The sequence below is a fragment of the Chiloscyllium plagiosum genome, unplaced genomic scaffold (genome assembly GCF_037043375.1).
Source record: "Chiloscyllium plagiosum isolate Xiang-an unplaced genomic scaffold, Cpla_swu_hap1 HiC_scaffold_46, whole genome shotgun sequence".
NCBI classification, from domain to species: Eukaryota; Metazoa; Chordata; class Chondrichthyes; order Orectolobiformes; family Hemiscylliidae; genus Chiloscyllium; species Chiloscyllium plagiosum.
Genome location: NW_028270184.1, coordinates 8,661,471 through 8,677,781, shown reverse-complemented (window position 1 = coordinate 8,677,781; position 16,311 = coordinate 8,661,471). Strand labels below are relative to the sequence as shown.

General features: G+C 62.4%; 1 protein-coding gene and 2 pseudogenes across 1 annotated transcript in view; all 3 read right to left on the bottom strand.

Annotated features, from left to right (window-relative positions):
• Positions 1-16,311, bottom strand: part of LOC122543998 (neurexin-1-like) — a 1,169,973-nt gene that overhangs the window by 52,789 nt on the left and 1,100,873 nt on the right. The window lies entirely within an intron of this gene.
• LOC148136204 (uncharacterized) lies at positions 4,300-15,326 on the bottom strand (annotated as a pseudogene).
• LOC148136203 (uncharacterized) overlaps positions 16,082-16,311 on the bottom strand; it is a 51,425-nt pseudogene continuing 51,195 nt past the window's right edge.

Sequence of the window (16,311 nt, the reverse complement as noted above, 5' to 3'; positions counted from 1 at the left end):
GTACTGAGGGAGTGCCGCACTGTCGGAGGGTCAGTGCTGTAGGAGTGCCGCACTGTCGGAGGGTCAGTACTGAGGGAGTGCCGCACTGTCGGAGGGTCAGTGCTGAGGGAGTGCCGCACTGTCGGAGGGTCAGTACTGAGGGAGTGCCACACTGTCGTTGGTTCAGTGCTGAGGGAGTGCTGCATTGTCAGATGGTCAGGACTGAGGGAGTGCTGCACCTTCGGAGGGTCAGTACTGAGGGAGTGCCACACTGTCGTTGGTTCAGTGCTGAGGGAGCGCCGCACTGTCAGAGGGTCAGTACTGAGGGAGTGCCGCACTGTCGGAGGGTCAGTACTGAGGGAGTGCCGCACTGTCGGAGGGTCAGTGCTGTAGGAGTGCCGCACTGTCGGAGGGTCAGTACTGAGGGAGTGCCGCACTGTCGGAGGGTCAGTGCTGAGGGAGCGCCGCACTGTCAGAGGGTCAGTACTGAGGGATCGCCGCACTGTCGGAGGGTCAGTACTGAGGGAGCGCCGCAGAGTCGGAGGCTCAGTGCTGAGGGAGCGCGACACTGTCAGTACTGAACCTCCGAGAGAGTGCCGCACTGTCAGAGGGTCAGTGCTGAGGGATCACCACACTGTCGGAGGGTCAGTGCTCAGGCAGCGCGGCAATGTGAGAGGGTCAGTGCTGAGGGAGCCCCGCACTTTCGGAGCGTCAGTGCTGAGGGAGTGCCGCACTGTCGGAGGGTCAATGCTGAGGGCGTGCCGCACTGTCGGAGAGTCAGTACTGAGGGAGTGCCGCACGGTCGGAGGGTCAGTACTGAGGGAGTGCCGCACTGTCGGAGGGTCAGTGCTGATGGAGAGCCGCACTGTCAGAGGGTCAGTGCTAACGGAGTTCCGCATTGTCGGAGGATCCGTACTGAGGGAGTGCCGCATTGTCGAAGGGTCAGTGCTGAGGGAGTGCCGCACTGTGGGAGGGTCAGTACTGAGGGAGTGCCGCATTGTCGAAGGGTCAGTACTGAGGGAGTGCCGCACTGTCGGAAGGTCAGTACTGAGGGAGGGCCACACTATCGGTGGATCAGTGCTGAGGGAGTGCCGCACTGTCAGAGGGTCAGTACTGCGGGAGAGCCACACTATCGGAGGTTCACTACTGAGGGAGTGCCGCATTGTCGGAGGGTCAGTGCTCTGGGAGCGCGGCACGTTCGGACGGACAGTACTGCGGGAGAGCCACACTATCGGAGGGTCAGTACTGAGGGAGTGCCGCACTGTCGGAGAGTCAGTACTGAGGGAGTGCCGCACTGTCGGAGAGTCAGTACTGAGGGAGTGCCGCACTGTCGGAGAGTCAGTACTGAGGGAGTGCCGCACTGTCGGAGGGTCAGTACTGAGGGAGTGCCGCACTGTCGGAGGGTCAGTACTGAGGGAGTGCCGCACTGTCGGAGGGTCAGTACTGAGGGAGTGCCGCACTGTCGGAGGGTCAGTACTGAGGGAGTGCCGCACTGTCGGAGGGTCAGTACTGAGGGAGTGCTGCACTGTCAGAGGGTCAGTACTGAGGGAGTGCCGCACTGTCGGAGGGTCAGTACTGAGGGAGTGCCGCACTGTCGGAGGGTCAGTACTGAGGGAGTGCCGCACTGTCGGAGGGTCAGTACTGAGGGAGTGCCGCACTGTCGGAGGGTCAGTGCTGAGGGAGTGCCGCACTGTCGGAGGGTCAGTGCTGAGGGAGGGCCGCACTGTCGGAGGGTCAGTACTGAGGGAGTGCCGCACTGTCGGAGGGTCAGTGCTGAGGGAGTGCCGCACTGTCGGAGGGTCAGTGCTGAGGGAGCTCCGCACTGTCGGAGGGTCAGTGCTGAGGGAGCTCCGCACTGTCGGAGGGTCAGTACTGAGGGAGCGCCGCACTGTCGGAGGGTCAGTACTGAGGGAGTGCCGCACTGTCGGAGGGTCAGTGCTGAGGGAGTGCCGCACTGTCGGAGGGTCAGTGCAGAGGGAGCGCCGCACTGTCGGAGGGTCACTACTGAGGGAGTGCAGCACTGTCGGAGGGTCAGTACTGAGGGAGTGCAGCACTGTCGGAGGGTCACTACTGAGGGAGTGCAGCACTGTCGGAGGGTCAGTACTGAGGGAGCGCCGCACTTGCGGAAGGTCAGCACTGAGGGAGCGCCGCACTGTCGGAGGGTCAGTGCTGAGGGAGTGCCGCACTGTCGGAGGGTCAGTACTGAGGGTACGCCGCACTGTCGGAGAGTCAGTACTGAGGGAGCGCTGCACTGTCAGAGGGTCAGTACTGAGGGAGCGCCGCACTGTCGGAGAGTCAGTACTGAGGGAGCGCTGCACTGTCAGAGGGTCAGTACTGAGGGAGCGTCGCAGTGTCGGAGGGTCAGTGCTGAGGGAGCGCCGCACGTTTGGAGCGTCAGTGCTGAGGTAGCGCCACACTGTCGGAGGGTCAGTGCTGAGGGAGCGCCGCACTGTCGGAGGTTCAGTGCTGAGGGAGTGCCGCACTGTCGGAGGGTCAGTGCAGAAGGAGCGCCGCACTGTCGGAGGGTCACTACTGAGGGAGCGCCGCATTGTCGGAGGGTCAGTACTGAGGGAGCGCCGCACTGTCGGAGGTTCAGTGCTGAGGGAGCGCCGCACAGTCGGAGGGTCAGTGCTGAGGAAGCGCCGCACTGTCAGAGGGTCAGTCCTGAGGGAGTGCCGCACTGTCGGAGGGTGAGTACTGAAGGAGTGCCGCACTGTCAGTGGATCAGGACTGAGGGAGTGCTGCACTGTCGGAGGGTCAGTGCTGAGGGAGTGCCGCACTGTCGGAGGGTCAGTACTGAGGGAGCGCCGCACTGTCAGAGGGTCAGTACTGAGGGATCGCCGCACTGTCGGAGGGTCAGTACTGAGGGAGCGCCGCAGAGTCGGAGGCTCAGTGCTGAGGGAGCGCGACACTGTCAGTACTGAACCTCCGAGGGAGTGCCGCACTGTCAGAGGGTCAGTGCTGAGGGATCACCACACTGTCGGAGGGTCAGTGCTCAGGCAGCGCCGCAGTGTGAGAGGGTCAGTGCTGAGCGTCAGTGCTGAGGGAGTGCCGCACTGTCGGAGGGTCAATGCTGAGGGCGTGCCGCACTGTCGGAGAGTCAGTACTGAGGGAGTGCCGCACTGTCGGAGGGTAGTATTGAGGGAGTGCTGCACTGTCGGAGGGTCAGTACTGAGGGAGTGCCGCACTGTCGGAGGGTCAGTGCTGAGGGAGCGCCGCACTGTCATAGGGTCAGTACTGAGGGAGTGCCGCACTGTCGGAGGGTCAGTGCTGATGGAGAGCCGCACTGTCAGAGGGTCAGTGCTAACGGAGTGCCGCATTGTCGGAGGTTCACTACTGAGGGAGTGCCGCATTGTCGGAGGGTCAGTGCTCTGGGAGCGTGGCACGTTCGGACGGACAGTACTGCGGGAGAGCCACACTATCGGAGGGTCAGTACTGAGGGAGTGCAGCACTGTCGGAGGGTCAGTACTGAGGGAGTGCAGCACTGTCGGAGGGTCAGTACTGAGGGAGTGCAGCACTGTCGGAGGATCAGTACTGAGGGAGTGCTGCACTGTCGGAGGGTCAGTACTGAGGGAGTGCAGCACTGTCGGAGGGTCAGTGCTGAGGGAGTGCCGCACTGTCAGAGGGTCAGTACTGAGGGAGTGCCGCACTGTCGGAGGGTCAGTACTGAGGGAGTGCAGCACTGTCGGAGGGTCAGTACTGAGGGAGTGCAGCACTGTCGGAGGGTCAGTACTGAGGGAGTGCAGCACTGTCGGAGGATCAGTACTGAGGGAGTGCTGCACTGTCGGAGGGTCAGTACTGAGGGAGTGCAGCACTGTCGGAGGGTCAGTACTGAGGGAGTGCAGCACTGTCGGAGGGTCAGTACTGAGGGAGTGCAGCACTGTCGGAGGATCAGTACTGAGGGAGTGCTGCACTGTCGGAGGGTCAGTACTGAGGGAGTGCAGCACTGTCGGAGGGTCAGTACTGAGGGAGTGCAGCACTGTCGGAGGGTCAGTGCTGAGGGAGTGCCGCACTGTCGGAGGGTCAGTACTGAGGGAGTGCCGCACTGTCGGAGGGTCAGTACTGAGGGAGTGCCGCACTGTCGGAGGGTCAGTACTGAGGGAGTGCCGCACTGTCGGAGGGTCAGTACTGAGGGAGTGCCGCACTGTCAGAGGGTCAGTACTGAGGGAGTGCCGCACTGTCGGAGGGTCAGTACTGAGGGAGTGCAGCACTGTCGGAGGGTCAGTACTGAGGGAGTGCAGCACTGTCGGAGGATCAGTACTGAGGGAGTGCTGCACTGTCGGAGGGTCAGTACTGAGGGAGTGCAGCACTGTCGGAGGGTCAGTACTGAGGGAGTGCAGCACTGTCGGAGGGTCAGTGCTGAGGGAGTGCCGCACTGTCGGAGGGTCAGTACTGAGGGAGTGCCGCACTGTCGGAGGGTCAGTACTGAGGGAGTGCCGCACTGTCGGAGGGTCAGTACTGAGGGAGTGCTGCACTGTCAGCGTGTCAGTACTGAGGGAGTGCCGCAATGTCGGAGGGTCAGTGCTGAGGGAGCGCCGCACTTGCGGAAAGTCAGCACTGAGGGAGCGCCGCACTGTCGGAGGGTCAGTACTGAGGGAGCGCCGCACTGTCGGAGGGTCAGTGCTGAGGGAGCTCCGCACTGTCAGCGTGTCAGTACTGAGGGAGTGCCGCAATGTCGGAGGGTCAGTACTGAGGGAGCTCCGCACTGTCGGAGGGTCAGTGCAGAGGGAGCGCCGCACTGTCGGAGGGTCACTACTGAGGGAGCACCGCACTGTCGGAGGGTCAGTGCTGAGGGAGTGCCGCACTGTCGGAGGGTCAGTACTGAGGGAGTGCCGCACTGTCGGAGGGTCAGTACTGAGGGTACGCCGCACTGTCGGAGAGTCAGTACTGAGGGAGCGCTGCACTGTCAGAGGGTCAGTACTGAGGGAGCGTCGCAGTGTCGGAGGGTCAGTGCTGAGGGAGCGCCGCACGTTTGGAGCGTCAGTGCTGAGGTAGCGCCACACTGTTGGAGGGTAAGTGCTGAGGGAGCGCCGCACTGTCGGAGGTTCAGTGCTGAGGGAGTGCCGCACTGTCGGAGGGTCAGTGCAGAAGGAGCGCCGCACTGTCGGAGGGTCACTACTGAGGGAGCGCCGCACTGTCGGAGGGTCAGTACTGAGGGAGCGCCGCACTGTCGGAGGGTCAGTGCTGAGGGAGCGCCGCACAGTCGGAGGGTCAGTGCTGAGGAAGCGCCGCACTGTCAGAGGGTCAGTCCTGAGGGAGTGCCGCACTGTCGGAGGGTGAGTACTGAAGGAGTGCCGCACTGTCAGTGGATCAGTACTGAGGGAGTGCTGCACTGTCGGAGGGTCAGTACTGAGTGAGTGCCACACTGTCGGAGGGTCAGTACTGAGGGATTGCCGTACTGTCGGAGGGTCAGTACTGAGGGAGTGCCGCACTATCGGTGGATCAGTACTGAGTGAGTGCTGCACTGTCGGAGGGTCAGTACTGAGGGAGCGCCGCACTGTCGGAGGGTCAGTGCTGAGGGAGTGCCGCACTGTCGGAGGGTCAGTACTGAGGGAGTGCCGCACTGTCGGAGGGTCAGTACTGAGGGAGTGCCGCACTGTCGGAGGGTCAGTACTGAGTGAGTGCAGCACTGTCAGCGTGTCAGCACAGAGGGAGTGCCGCAATGTCGGAGGGTCAGTACTGAGTGAGTGCCGCACTGTCGGAGGGTCAGTACTGAGGGAGCGCCGCACTCTCGTAGGGTCAGTACTGAGGGAGTGCCGCACTGTCGGAGGGTCAGTGCTGAGCGAGTGCCGCACTGTCGGAGGGTCAGTACTGAGGGAGTGCCGCACTGTCGGAGGGTCAGTACTGAGGGAGTGCCGCACTGTCGGAGGGTCAGTACCGATGGAGTGCCGCACTGTCGGAGGGACAGTACTGAGGGAGTGCCGCACTGTCAGCGTGTCAGTCCTGAGGGAGTGCCGCACTGTCGGAGAGTCAGTACTGAGGGAGCGCCGCACTGTCGGAGGGTCAGTGCTGAGGGAGTGCCACACTGTCGGAGGGTCAGCACTGAGGGAGTGCCGCACTGTCGGAGGGTCAGTACTGAGGGAGCGCCGCACTGTTGGAGGGTCAGTGCTGAGGGAGTGCCGCACTGTCGGAGGGTCAGTACTGAGGGAGTGCCACACTGTCGTTGGTTCAGTGCTGAGGGAGTGCCGCACTGTCGGAAGGTCAGTACTGAGTGAGTGCACCACTGTCAGCGTGTCAGCACAGAGGGAGTGCCGCACTGTCGGAGGGTCAGTACTGAGGGAGTGCCGCACTGTCGGAGGGTCAGTACTGAGTGAGTGCAGCACTGTCGGAGGGTCAGTACTGAGGGAGCGCCGCACTGTCGGAGGGTCAGTGCTGAGGGAGTGCCGCACTGTCGGAGGGTCAGTACTGAGGGAGTGCCGCACTGTCGGAGGGTCAGTACTGAGGGAGTGCCGCACTGTCGGAGGGTCAGTACTGATGGAGTGCCGCACTGTCGGAGGGTCAGTACTGAGGGAGTGCCGCACAGTCAGTGTGTCAGTACTGAGGGAGTACCGCACTGTCGGAGGGTCAGGACTGAGGGAGTGCAGCACTGTCAGCGTGTCAGTACTGAGGGATTGCCGCACTGTTGCAGGGTCAGTACAGAGGGAGTGCAGCACTGTCAGCGTGTCAGTACTGAGGGAGTGACGCACTGTCGGAGGGTCAGTACTGAGGGAGTGCTGCATTGTCGGAGGTTCAGTACTGAGGGAGTGACGCACTGTCGGAGGGTCAGTACTGAGTGAGTGCACCACTGTCGGAGGGTCAGTACTGAGGGAGTGCCGCACTGTCTGCTTGTCAGTACTGAGGGAGTGCGGCACTGTCAGAGGCTCAGTACTGAGGGAGTGTCGCACTGTCGGAGGGTCAGTACTGAGGGAGAGCCGCACTGTCAGAGGGTCAGTCCTGAGGGAGTGCTGCACTGTCGGAGGGTCAGTACTGAGGGAGTGCCGCACTGTGGGAGGGTCAGTACGGAGGGAGTGCCGCACTGTCGGAGGGTCAGTACTGAGGGAGTGCCGCACTGTCGGAGGGTCAGTACTGAGGGAGTGCTGCACTGTCGGAGTGTCAGTACTGAGGGAGTGCCGCACTTTCAGAGGGTCAGTACTGAGGGAGTGCTGCACTGTCGGAGGGTCAGTACTGAGGGAGTGCCGCACTGTCGGAGGGTCAGTACTGAGGGAGTGCTGCACTGTCGGAGGGTCAGTACTGAGGGAGTGCCGCACTGTCGGAGGGTCAGTGCTGAGGGAGTGCCGCACTGTCGGAGGGTCAGTGCAGAGTGAGCGCCACACTGTCGGAGGGTCAGTACTGAGGGAGTGCCGCACTGTCGGAGGGTCAGTACTGAGGGAGTGCCGCACTGTCAGAGGGTCAGTACTGAGGGAGTGCCGCACTGTCGGAGGGTCAGTACTGAGGGAGTGCTGCACTGTCGGAGCGTCAGCACTGAGGGAGTGCTGCACTGTCAGAGGGTCAGTACTGAGGGAGCGCCGCACTGTCGGAGGGTCAGTACTGAGGGAGTGCCGCACTGTCGGAGGGTCAGTACTGAGGGAGTGCCGCACTGTCGGAGGGTCAGTACTGAGGGAGTGCCACATTGTCGGAGGGTCAGTGCTGAGGGAGTGCCGCACTGTCGGAGGGTCAGTGCTGAGGGAGTGCCGCACTGTCGGAGGGTCAGTGCTGAGGGAGTGCCGCACTGTCAGAGGGTCAGTACTGAGGGAGTGCCGCACTGTCGGAGGGTCAGTACTGAGGGTACGCCGCACTGTCAGAGGGTCAGTACTGAGGGAGCGCCGCACTTGCGGAAGGTCAGCACTGAGGGAGCGCCGCACTGTCGGAGGGTCAGTGCTGAGGGAGTGCCGCACTGTCGGAGGGTCAGTACTGAGGGAGTGCCGCACTGTCAGAGGGTCAGTACTGAGGCAGTGCCGCACTGTCGGAGGGTCAGTACTGAGGGTACGCCGCACTGTCGGAGAGTCAGTACTGAGGGAGTGCCGCACTGTCAGAGGGTCAGTACTGAGGGAGCGTCGCAGTGTCGGAGGGTCAGTGCTGAGGGAGCGCCGCACGTTTGGAGCGTCAGTGCTGAGGTAGCGCCACACTGTCGGAGGTTCAGTGCTGAGGGAGTGCCGCACTGTCGGAGGGTCAGTGCAGAAGGAGCGCCGCACTGTCGGAGGGTCACTACTGAGGGAGCGCCGCACTGTCGGAGGGTCAGTACTGAGGGAGCGCCGCACTGTCGGAGGTTCAGTGCTGAGGGAGCGCCGCACAGTCGGAGGGTCAGTGCTGAGGAAGCGCCGCACTGTCAGAGGGTCAGTCCTGAGGGAGTGCTGCACTGTCAGAGGGTCAGTACTGAGGGAGTGCCGCACTGTCGGAGGGTGAGTACTGAAGGAGTGCCGCACTGTCAGTGGATCAGTACTGAGGGAGTGCTGCACTGTCGGAGGGTCAGTACTGAGGGAGTGCCGCACTGTCAGAGGGTCAGGACTGAGGGAGTGCCGCACTGTCAGAGGGTCAGTACTGAGGGAGTGCCGCACTGTCGGAGGGTCAGTACTGAGGGAGTGCCGCACTGTCGGAGGGTCAGCACTGAGGGAGTGCTGCACTGTCAGAGGGTCAGTACTGAGGGAGCGCCGCACTGTCGGAGGGTCAGTACTGAGGGAGTGCCGCACTGTCGGAGGGTCAGTACTGAGGGAGTGCCGCACTGTCGGAGGGTCAGTACTGAGGGAGTGCCACATTGTCGGAGGGTCAGTGCTGAGGGAGTGCCGCACTGTCGGAGGGCCAGTACTGAGGCAGTGCTGCACTGTCGTAGGGTCAGTGCTGAGGGTGCGCCACACTGTCGGAGGGTCAGTACTGAGGGAGTGCCGCACTGTCGGAAGGTCAGTACTGAGGGAGTGCCGCACAGTTGGAGGGTCAGTGCTGAGGGAGCACCGCACTGTTGGAGGGTCAGTACTGAGGGAGCGCCACACTGTCAGAACTGAAACTCCGAGGGAGTGCTGCACTGTCAGGGGGTCTGTGCTGAGGGATCACCACACTGTCGGAGGGTCAGTGCTCAGGTAGCGCCGCAATGTCAGAGGGTCAGTACTGAGGGAGTGCTGCACTGTCATTGGGTCAATGCTGAGTGAGCCCCGCACTTTCGGTGCGTCAGTGGTGAGGGAGTGCCGCACTGTCGGAGGGTCAGTGCTGAGGGACTGCCGCACTGTCGGAGGGTCAGTACTGAGGGAGCGCCGCACTGTTGGAGGGTCAGTACTGATCGAGCGCCGCACTGTCAGAGGGTCAGTGCTGTGGGAGCGCCGCACGTTCGGAGGGACAGTACTGCGGGAGAGCCACACTATCGGAGGCTCAGTACTGAGGGAGTGCCGCACTGTCGGAGGGTCAGTGCTCAGGGAGTGCCGCACTGTCGGTGGGTCAGTACTGAGGTTGTGGTGCACTGTCGGAGGGACAGCACTGAGGTAGTGCCGTAATGTCGGAGGGTCAGTACTGAGGGACTGCCGCACTGTCGTAGGGTCAGTACTGAGGGAGAGCCACACTGTCGTTGGTTCAGTGCTGAGGGAGTGCTGCACTGTCAGAGGGTCAGTACTGAGGGAGCGCCGCACTGTCGGAGGGTCAGTACTGAGGGAGTGCCGCACTGTCGGAGGGTCAGTACTGAGGGAGTGCCGCACTGTCGGAGGGTCAGTACTGAGGGAGTGCCACATTGTCGGAGGGTCAGTGCTGAGGGAGTGCCGCACTGTCGGAGGGCCAGTACTGAGGCAGTGCTGCACTGTCGTAGGGTCAGTGCTGAGGGAGCGCCACACTGTCGGAGGGTCAGTACTGAGGGAGTGCCGCACTGTCGGAAGGTCAGTACTGAGGGAGTGCCGCACAGTTGGAGGGTCAGTGCTGAGGGAGCACCGCACTGTCGGAGGGTCAGTACTGAGGGAGTGCCGCACTGTCGGAGGGTCAGTGCTGAGGGAGCTCCGCACTGTCAGCGTGTCAGTACTGAGGGAGTGCCGCACTGTCGGAGGGTCAGTACTGAGGGAGTGCCGCACTGTCGGAGAGTCAGTACTGAGGGAGCTCCGCACTGTCAGCGTGTCAGTACTGAGGGAGCACCGCACTGTCAGAGGGTCAGTGCTGAGGGAGCGCCGCACTTGCGGAAGGTCAGCACTGAGGGAGCGCCGCACTGTCGGAGGGTCAGTGCTGAGGGAGTGCCGCACTGTCGGAGGGTCAGTACTGAGGGAGTGCCGCACTGTCGTTGGTTCAGTGCTGAGGGAGTGCCGCACTGTCAGAGGGTCAGTACTGAGGGAGTGCCGCACTGTCAGAGGGTCAGTGCTAACGGAGTGCCGCATTGTCGGAGGGTCAGTACTGAGGGAGTGCCGCATTGTCGAAGGGTCAGTACTGAGGGAGTGCCGCATTGTCGAAGGGTCAGTACTGAGGGAGTGCCGCACTGTCGGAGGGTCAGTACTGAGGGAGTGCCGCACTGTCAGCGTGTCAGTACTGAGGGAGCACCGCACTGTCGTTGGTTCAGTGCTGAGGGAGTGCTGCACTGTCGGAGGGTCAGTACTGAGGGAGTGCCGCACTGTCAGAGGGTCAGTACTGAGGGAGTGCCGCACTGTCAGAGGGTCAGTGCTAACGGAGTGCCGCATTGTCGGAGGGTCAGTACTGAGGGAGTGCCGCATTGTCGAAGGGTCAGTACTGAGGGAGTGCCGCATTGTCGAAGGGTCAGTACTGAGGGAGTGCCGCACTGTCGGAGGGTCAGTACTGAGGGAGTGCCGCACTGTCAGCGTGTCAGTACTGAGGGAGCACCGCACTGTCAGAGGGTCAGTGCTGAGGGAGCGCCGCACTTGCGGAAGGTCAGCACTGAGGGAGCGCCGCACTGTCGGAGGGTCAGTGCTGAGGGAGTGCCGCACTGTCGGAGGGTCAGTACTGAGGGAGTGCCGCACTGTCGTTGGTTCAGTGCTGAGGGAGTGCTGCACTGTCGGAGGGTCAGTACTGAGGGAGTGCCGCACTGTCAGAGGGTCAGTACTGAGGGAGTGCCGCACTGTCAGAGGGTCAGTGCTAACGGAGTGCCGCATTGTCGGAGGGTCAGTACTGAGGGAGTGCCGCATTGTCGAAGGGTCAGTACTGAGGGAGTGCCGCATTGTCGAAGGGTCAGTACTGAGGGAGTGCCGCACTGTCGGAGGGTCAGTACTGAGGGAGTGCCGCACTATCGGTGGATCAGTGCTGAGGGAGCGCTGCACTGTCAGAGGGTCAGTACTGCGGGAGAGCCACACTATCGGAGGGTCAGTACTGAGGGAGCTCCGCACTGTCAGCGTGTCAGTACTGAGGGAGTGCCGCACTGTCGGAGAGTCAGTACTGAGGGAGCTCCGCACTGTCAGCGTGTCAGTACTGAGGGAGCACCGCACTGTCAGAGGGTCAGTGCTGAGGGAGCGCCGCACTTGCGGAAGGTCAGCACTGAGGGAGCGCCGCACTGTCGGAGGGTCAGTGCTGAGGGAGTGCCGCACTGTCGGAGGGTCAGTACTGAGGGAGTGCCGCACTGTCAGAGGGTCAGTACTGAGGGAGTGCCGCACTGTCGGAGGGTCAGTACTGAGGGTACGCCGCACTGTCGGAGAGTCAGTACTGAGGGAGTGCCGCACTGTCAGAGGGTCAGTACTGAGGGAGCGTCGCAGTGTCGGAGGGTCAGTGCTGAGGGAGCGCCGCACGTTTGGAGCGTCAGTGCTGAGGTAGCGCCACACTGTCGGAGGTTCAGTGCTGAGGGAGTGCCGCACTGTCGGAGGGTCAGTGCAGAAGGAGCGCCGCACTGTCGGAGGGTCACTACTGAGGGAGCGCCGCACTGTCGGATGGTCAGTACTGAGGGAGCGCCGCACTGTCGGAGGTTCAGTGCTGAGGGAGCGCCGCACAGTCGGATGGTCAGTGCTGAGGAAGCGCCGCACTGTCAGAGGGTCAGTCCTGAGGGAGTGCTGCACTGTCAGAGGGTCAGTACTGAGGGAGTGCCGCACTGTCGGAGGGTGAGTACTGAAGGAGTGCCGCACTGTCAGTGGATCAGTACTGAGGGAGTGCTGCACTGTCGGAGGGTCAGTACTGAGGGAGTGCCGCACTGTCAGAGGCTCAGTACTGAGGGAGTGCCACACTGTCGGAGGGTCAGTACTGAGGGATTGCCGTACTGTCGGAGGGTCAGGACTGAGGGAGTGCCGCACTATCGGTGGATCAGTACTGAGTGAGTGCTGCCCTGTCGGAGGGTCAGTACTGAGGGAGCGCCGCACTGTCGGAGGGTCAGTGCTGAGGGAGTGCCGCACTGTCGGAGGGTCAGTACTGAGGGTGTGCCGCACTGTCGGAGGGTCAGTACTGAGGGAGTGCCGCACTGTCGGAGGGTCAGTACTGAGTGAGTGCAGCACTGTCAGCGTGTCAGCACAGAGGGAGTGCCGCAATGTCGGAGGGTCAGTACTGAGTGAGTGCCGCACTGTCGGAGGGTCAGTACTGAGGGAGCGCCGCACTCTCGTAGGGTCAGTACTGAGGGAGTGCCGCACTGTCGGAGGGTCAGTGCTGAGCGAGTGCCGCACTGTCGGAGGGTCAGTACTGAGGGAGTGCCGCACTGTCGGAGGGTCAGTACTGAGGGAGTGCCGCACTGTCGGAGGGTCAGTACCGATGGAGTGCCGCACTGTCGGAGGGTCAGTACTGAGGGAGTGCCGCACTGTCAGCGTGTCAGTCCTGAGGGAGTGCCGCACTGTCGGAGGGTCAGTACTGAGGGAGCGCCGCACTGTCGGAGGGTCAGTGCTGAGGGAGTGCCACACTGTCGGAGGGTCAGCACTGAGGGAGTGCCGCACTGTCGGAGGGTCAGTACTGAGGGAGCGCCGCACTGTTGGAGGGTCAGTGCTGAGGGAGTGCCGCACTGTCGGAGGGTCAGTACTGAGTGAGTGCCGCACTGTCGGAAGGTCAGTACTGAGTGAGTGCAGCACTGTCAGCGTGTCAGCACAGAGGGAGTGCCGCACTGTCGGAGGGTCAGTACTGAGGGAGTGCCGCACTGTCGGAGGGTCAGTACTGAGTGAGTGCCGCACTGTCGGAGGGTCAGTACTGAGGGAGCGCCGCACTGTCGGAGGGTCAGTGCTGAGGGAGTGCCGCACTGTCGGAGGGTCAGTACTGAGGGAGTGCCGCACTGTCGGAGGGTCAGTACTGAGGGAGTGCCGCACTGTCGGAGGGTCAGTACTGATGGAGTGCCGCACTGTCGGAGGGTCAGTACTGAGGGAGTGCCGCACTGTCAGTGTGTCAGTACTGAGGGAGTACCGCACTGTCGGAGGGTCAGGACTGAGGGAGTGCAGCACTGTCAGCGTGTCAGTACTGAGGGAGTGCCGCACTGTTGCAGGGTCAGTACAGAGGGAGTGCAGCACTGTCAGCGTGTCAGTACTGAGGGAGTGACGCACTGTCGGAGGGTCAGTACTGAGGGAGTGCTGCATTGTCGGAGGTTCAGTACTGAGGGAGTGACGCACTGTCGGAGGGTCAGTACTGAGTGAGTGCAGCACTGTCGGAGGGTCAGTACTGAGGGAGTGCCGCACTGTCTGCTTGTCAGTACTGAGGGAGTGCGGCACTGTCAGAGGCTCAGTACTGAGGGAGTGTCGCACTGTCAGAGGGTCAGTACTGAGGGAGAGCCGCACTGTCAGAGGGTCAGTCCTGAGGGAGTGCTGCACTGTCGGAGGGTCAGTACTGAGGGAGTGCCGCACTGTGGGAGGGTCAGTACTGAGGGAGTGCCGCACTGTCGGAGGGTCAGTACTGAGGGAGTGCCGCACTGTCGGAGGGTCAGTACTGAGGGAGTGCTGCACTGTCGGAGTGTCAGTACTGAGGGAGTGCCGCACTGTCGGAGGGTCAGTACTGAGGGAGTGCCGCACTGTCGGAGGGTCAGCACTGAGGGAGTGCAGCACTGTCAGCGTGTCAGTACTGAGGGAGTGCCGCACTGTCGGAGGGTCAGCACTGAGGGAGTGCAGCACTGTCAGCGTGTCAGTACTGAGGGAGTGCCACACTGTCGGAGGGTCAGTGCTGAGGGACTGCCGCACTGTCGGAGGGTCAGTACTAAGGGAGTGACGCACTGTCGGAGGGTCAGTACTGAGGGAGTGCCATCACTGTCGGAGGGTCAGTACTGAGGGAGTGCCACACTGTCGGAGGGTCAGTGCTGAGCGAGTACAGCACTGTCGGAGGGTCAGTGCTGACCGAGTGCCGCATTGTCCGAAGGTCCATACTGTGGAAGTGCCACATTGTCGAATGGTCAGTACTGAGGGAGTGCCGCACTGTCGGAGGGTCAGTTTTGTGGGAGCGCGGCACTGTCGGAGGGTCAGTGCTGAGGGATCGCCGCACTGTCAGTGGGTCAGTGCTGAGGGAATGCCGCACTGTCGGAGGGTCAGTTTTGTGGGAGCGCGGCACTGTCGGAGGGTCAGTGCTGAGGGAGTGCCGCACTGTCGGAGGGTCAGTGCTGAGGGAGTGCCGCACTGTCAGTGGGTCAGAACTGAGGGAGTGCCGCACTGTCAGAGGGTCAGTGCTCAGGCAGCGCCGCACTGTCAGAGGGTCAGTGCTCAGGGAGCGCCGCACTGTCAGAGGGCCAGTACTGAGGGAGTGCTGCACTGTCGGAGGGTCAGTGCTAAGGGAGCCCCACATTGTCGGCGGGTCAGTGCTGAGGGAGTGCCGCACTGTCGGATGGTCAGAACTGAGGGAGTACCACACTGCCGGCTGGTCATTGCTGACGGAGTGCTGCACTGTCGGGGGGTCAGTACTGAGATGGTGCTGCACAGTGGGAAGGACAGTACTGAGGGAGTGCCGCACTGTCGGGGACTCAGTACTGAGGGAGTGCCACACTGTCGGTGGGTCAGTGCTGAGAGAGTGCCGCACTGTCAGAGGGATAGTACTGAGGGAATGCCGCACTGTCGGAGCGTCAATACTGAGGGAGTGCCGCACTGTCGGAGGGTCAGTGCTGAGGGAGTGCCGCACTGTCGGAGGGTCAGTACTGAGGGAGTGCTGCACTGTCAGACTGTCAGTACTGAGGGAGCGCCGCACTGTTGGAGGGTCAGTACTGATCGAGCGCCGCACGTTCGGAGGGACGGTACTGCGGGAGAGCCGCACTATCGGAGGTTCAGTACTGAGGGAGTGCCGCACTGTCGTAGGGTCAGTGCTGAGGGAGTGCCGCACTGTCAGTGGGTCAGAACTGAGGGAGTGCCGCACTGTCAGAGGGTCAGTGCTCAGGGAGCGCCGCACTGTCAGAGGGCCAGTACTGAGGGAGTGCTGCACTGTCGGAGGGTCAGTGCTAAGGGAGCCCCACATTGTCGGAGGGTCAGTGCTGAGGGAGTGCCGCACTGTTTGATGGTCAGAACTGAGGGAGTACCACACTGCCGGCTGGTCATTGCTGACGGAGTGCTGCACTGTCGGGGGGTCAGTACTGAGATGGTGCTGCACAGTGGGAAGGACAGTACTGAGGGAGTGCCGCACTGTCGGGGACTCAGTACTGAGGGAGTGCCACACTGTCGGTGGGTCAGTGCTGAGAGAGTGCCGCACTGTCAGAGGGTCAGTACTGAGGGAATGCCGCACTGTCGGAGCGTCAATACTGAGGGAGTGCCGCACTGTCGGAGGGTCAGTGCTGAGGGAGTGCCGCACTGTCGGAGAGACAGTAGTAAGGGAGTGCCGCACTGTCGGAGGGTCAGTACTGAGGGAGTGCTGCACTGTCAGACTGTCAGTACTGAGGGAGCGCCGCACTGTTGGAGGGTCAGTACTGATCGAGCGCCGCACGTTCGGAGGGACGGTACTGCGGGAGAGCCACACTATCGGAGGTTCAGTACTGAGGGAGTGCCGCACTGTCGTAGGGTCAGTGCTCAGGGAGTGCCGCACTGTCACAGGGTCAGTGCTGAGGGAGCGCCGCACTGTTGGAGGGTCAGTACTGATTGAGCGTCGCACGTTCGGAGGGACAGTACTGCGGGAGAGCCACACTATCGGAGGTTCAGTACTGAGGGAGTGCCGCACTGTCGTAGGGTCAGTGCTCAGGGAGTGCCGCACTGTCGGAGGGTCAGTACTGAGGGAGTGCCGCACTGTCGGAGAGTCAGTACTGAGGGAGTGCAGCACTGTCGGAGGGTCAGTGGTCAGGGAGTGCCGCACTCTCGGAGGGTCAGTACTGAGGGAGTGCTGCACTCTCGGAGGGTCAGTGCTCAGGGAGTGCCGCACTGTCGGAGGGTCAGTACTGAGGGAGTGCCGCACTGTCGGAGGGTCAGTACTGAGGTTGCGCCGCACTGTCGGAGGGTCAGAACTGAGGGAGTGCCGCACTGTCGGAGGGTCAGTACAGAGGGAGTGCCGCACTGTCGGAGGGTCAGTACTGAGGGAGTGCCACACTGTCAGAGG